The following is a 4,806-nucleotide window of genomic DNA, read 5'->3' as shown; positions in this document are numbered from 1 at the left end:
AAGGCCAAAGGGAAACGTGCGAATGGGTGTCCTCGCTGGAGCGGGGGGGGGGGAGCGTGGGGGGAGGGGCTGGTATCGCTGTGGGGGGCAGACACGCTGGTGCCATGACTTGCGGCCCCCACAGCCAGAGCCTGCAGCAGACACTGGGCACGAGCTCTGAACACGTGACACGAGTGAGCTCATGGAGAGAGAGAGAGCGAGGGGGAGAGAGGGAGACTGGAATGGCAGTGAAGTCGGGAGCCACTCCCGCAGCCTTCCCCAGTCCACCACCACCATCATCAGCGCCACCCCCTTGCTCTGTCAACAGCGCAGCAGCCAATCAGCATCCCCGAACAAGGTCAGCCCCACACCCCGAGTCTCACCCTCTCCCTGAACCTTAACAACCCCACCACGAACTACAACCACCAATTCTCACCCCTCACCTTTCTCATCCCCATTACCTCCGATGGTGGTTAAGTTGCAACAACACGGCCGCACCGCCCCACGGCGATTGTCTGCCGCAGTGTGTTTGTGTGTTTGTGTGTTTGTGTGTTTATGTGTCTGGGTGTTTGTGTGTTTGTGTGTCTGTGTGTTTGTGTGTCTTTGTGTTTGTGTGTTTGTGTGTGTGTCTGTGTGTTTGTGTGTGTGTGTTTGTGTGTCTGTGTGTTTGTGTGTCTGTGTGTCTGTGTTTGTGCGTTTGTGTGTCTGTGTGTCTGTGTTTGTGTGTTTGTGTGTCTGTGTGTCTGTGTTTGTGTGTCTGTGTGTGTTTGTGATGTGTGTTTGTGTGTCTGTGTGTTTGTGTGTTTGTGTGTTTGTGATGTGTTTGTGTGTCTATGTGTCTGTGTGTTTGTGTGTGTGTGTTTGTGTGTCTGTGTTTGTGTTTTGCGTGTCTGTGTTTGTGTGTTTGTGTGTCTGTGTGTGTTTGTGTGTCTGTGTTTGTGTGTTTGTGTGTCTGTGTGTGTCTGTGTGTGTGTCTGTGTGTGTGTCTGTGTGTGTTTGTGTGTGTGTGTTTGTGTGTCTGTGTGTGTTTGTGTGTCTGTGTGTTTGTGTGTCTGTGTGTCTGTGTTTGTGTGTTTGTGTGTGTGTGTTTGTGTGTCTGTGTGTGTGAGTGAGTGACACGCCGTGTCCTCTGCACGCAGTGGCGCTCCGCGCGGCTCTCTGCTGCCCAGCCCCATCGCTGCGGTGACGGTGGCGCGCATTGCGGTGAATTGCGTGACGCGGGGCTACCAGCTGCTGCTGCTGCAGCCCTGAAGCTGCTGAAGCTGCTGCTGCTACTACTGCAGCAGCAGCAGCCCTGAAGCTGCTGCTGCTGGAGCAGCTTCAGGGCTGCTCCAGCAGCAACGCGCGCGCTGCTCTCAAAGTCAAACTCGGGGGCCAATCGCCGCGTCGCGCGGTGACCGCGCCCGGCCACGGGCGTGCGAGGGGACCGCGCGTCCCGGAGCGACCCCCCACACCCCCTCACCCCCCACAACCCCCCACACCCCCTCACACCCCCTCACCCCCCACACCCACCCCGGTGTGCGCCGCGATCCCAAAGCCGCTCGTCTCCTTGCCCAGGAGCCCCCCTCGCCCTGCCGCCGCCTGACGGACGCGGTCTCCGAGCCCCCCCCCCCTCCGTGTGATCTCGACGCGGCCCCCCCCCCCCCGCGACGCCGCTCCGTGGTCCTCGTGGCGAGCGCACGCGGAGCGCGCGGCCTGACGAGCGCCGCGCCCCGCGAGACGCGCAGCGCCCCAGCGCAGCGCCCCAGCGCAGCGCCCCAGCGCAGCGCCCCAGCGCAGCGCCCCAGCGCAGCGCCCCAGCGCAGCGCCAGCAGCACCAGCAGCACCAGCCCCACGGCAGCCCCACCCTGGGGGTCCGCTTCACGCCGGCGGCACTGGCGCGAGCAGAGCCGGCGGCGTCAAGGGGAGGGGGCGGGGGCCGTGCCCGCTCGGAGCCAACTCGCCGTGGTGGTTATGGCTTTTGTATCTCGAGCTTTCGTGTGGCGTTTTTGGAAAGACCTAGGATTAGATCTAGGAAATCGCGAGCCGTATATATTCATAAGCACGTCGCTGCGCATAGATTAAGTATAGTTCAAGTCAACAATCGCGTTCCTTAAATATGATCGAGTTTAAAAACGCGGTCGGGTCGCGAGACGTATCCCGTGGCGATGCTTGCATATAGAGAACAGTACACACACAGTACACACAGTACACACACACAGTACACACACACAGTACACACACAGTACACACACAGTACACACACACAGTACACATACAGTACACACACACAGTACACACACACAATACACACACGGTACACACACACAGTACACACACACAGTACACACACAGTACACACACACAATACACACACGGTACACACACACAGTACACACACAGTACACACACACAGTACACATACAGTACACACACACAGTACACACACAAAGTACACACACAGTACACACACAGCACACACACAGCACACACACACAGTACACAGATACAGTACATACACAGTACACACACACAGTACGCACACAGTACACACACACAGTACACACACACAGTACACACAGTACACACACGCACCATGCGACTCGCGCGGCCACAGCGGCACGAGATGTAAACAGCGGCGACCCCACGGGGGCTCCGGTCTCGTCGTACGCGCGCCACGCAGCGCGGGCCGCGCCGGGCCACGCTGATGCCGGCGGCGGCGGCGTCATCATCATCATTATTATCGTGACGACTACGCCGATAGCGGTGGACACCGTCACCGTGAGAATGGCTCGTCCCGAGAGGCCGGCGTCGCTCCCTCCTCGCCGCAGTGGCGGGTGGGGGGAGGGGAGGCGCTGTGCCCGGCCCCACGCGGCCCCACGCGGGCCCACGAGGGCCTGCGGGCAGCGGTCGCGGCCCACCGTCACACGTAGGCCGACTCGCTGGAGTGCGTGCGGCCGAAGCCGACGGGGCCGCCCTGCGAGCGGATCTCGCCGATGGACTTGCGCCGCGCTTGCACGCCCTGCACCGCCTGCTTGATCTTGCGCCAGCCCAGGTGGTTGAGCTCGGCCAGGTTGAGGACGACGCAGAGGCCGCTCACGGCGAACATGAAGACGAGGAAGACGGTCTTCTCGGTGGGCCGCGACACGTAGCACTCCACCTCCTTGATGCACGGGTATCTGTCGCACTCGAACATGGGCGGCACGTTGAAGCCGTAGAGGAAGTACTGCCCCGTGAGGAAGCCGATCTCGAGCGCGTTGCGGAACACCACTTGAATGATGTAGAAGCGCGAGATGCCGTCCTGCCTGCGGCCCCTGAGCTTGCTCGTCCGCATCAGCGGCGTCGGGTGCATGATCTCCTTCACCTCGTGGCCCTCCGGCTCGCGCGACGAGTTCTCGGTGTTTTGCAGCAGGATGCCGTTCAGCATGGAGTTCTTCGTCTTCTTGCTGTCGTCTCGCTTCTCGGGCGAGAGGTCGTGCAGGATCTCCTTGTCCTGCAGCAGCAGCGCGTGCAGCACCGAGGAGCGACGCTCCCGCGCCTTGGCCGAGTGGTGGAGCGAGTAGGTGATGAAGCAGAGGCTGGGCGTGCACACCATGATGATCTGGAAGACCCAGTAGCGGATGTGCGAGATGGGAAACGCCTTGTCGTAGCACGCCTGGTTGCAGCCCGGCTGGAGGGTGTTACACACAAACATCGTCTGCTCGTCTTCGTAGACGGTCTCTCCCACAATCGCCACTATCAGGATCCGGAAAATAACCACGACTGTCAAGAGGATCCTAAGGCAGAGACACACAAGCGGTCTCCGTCACACCAGCACCACCACCAGCACCACCAGCACCAGCAGCAGTAGCATCGCAGGCGCCCTGCACGCGACACTCGGCACGGCGTTAGCGCGGAACGCGGCGCGCGTCAAAGTTTCCCTCCCCGCGACCCCGGGGCGAAGCCGCGCCGCTCGGTGCGTGCGGAGCGGCGCGGCGCCTACCTGCCGATCATGGTGGAATGCTGCTGCACGGCAGCCTCCAGCAGTCTCTCGAGGATGGTCCATTCCCCCATCTTCCCCCCGTGCCGCTCGCCTCAGCGCGGGCCCGAGTGTGCTGAGAGCCCGGCGCGCCGCCCGCGGCTCATCACGCAGCCACCTCGCCTCGCCGCGGCATCGCCTCCCCGGGAGCCGCGCTGCGGCGCGACCCCCCCACGACTCCGCCTCCTCCTCCTCTCACTCCTCGATTCGTTCTCTCCTCGCCGCGCCGGAGCGCAGTGCCCGCTATGCGGGTCCCAGGTGCCGCTATGCGGGTCCCAGGTGCCGCCTCTCCGCGAGCCCCGAGCGCAGCCTCGCGAGCCGGGCGAGGAGGGCACGGACTCGTCGCCAAGACTTCTTCATTGCGCCGCGCGGCGTTTATTCGGCATCGTTAGCACCAGCGCCGCTCCTCCTCCTCCTCGTCCTCGCCGCGTGTGCAGCGCCTGCAGTGTGCGCGGGGTGTGGGTTGGTGTGAGCCGGGCATTGCGAGCCGCGCTCCTCGCGCTGCGCTAATTTTATCTCCGCGCCGCTCGCCTTGACGGAGATGAAAGTGACAGCGGCGGCAGCGGCGCCACGAGGGGGCACGGGGCGCGGCGCACAGATGTTGGGGGAGGGGCGGGGGGTCTAGGGGGGAGGGAGTGGGGGTGTTGGGTGTGTGGGGGGGGCCAGGAGGGGAGGGAGTGGGGTGTGTGGGGCGGGGGGGCTAGGGGGGAGGGAGTGGGGTGTGTGGGGCGGGGGGGCTAGGGGGGAGGGAGTGGGGTGTGTGGGGCGGGGGGGCTAGGGGGGAGGGAGTGGGGTGTGTGGGGCGGGGGGGGGGCTAGGGGGGAGAAAGT

At 63.0% G+C, this 4,806-nt stretch overlaps 1 pseudogene; it reads right to left on the bottom strand.

Moving 5' to 3' along the window:
• Positions 1–2,369: 2,369 nt before the first annotated feature.
• LOC144729524 (gap junction delta-2 protein pseudogene) lies at positions 2,370–3,730 on the bottom strand (annotated as a pseudogene).
• Positions 3,731–4,806: the final 1,076 nt, after the last annotated feature.

This window comes from Lampetra planeri, chromosome 33, assembly GCF_965212315.1.
Source record: "Lampetra planeri chromosome 33, kcLamPlan1.2.h2, whole genome shotgun sequence".
Lineage (NCBI taxonomy): Eukaryota > Metazoa > Chordata > Hyperoartia > Petromyzontiformes > Petromyzontidae > Lampetra > Lampetra planeri.
This window is presented reverse-complemented; position numbering and strand designations above follow the sequence as displayed.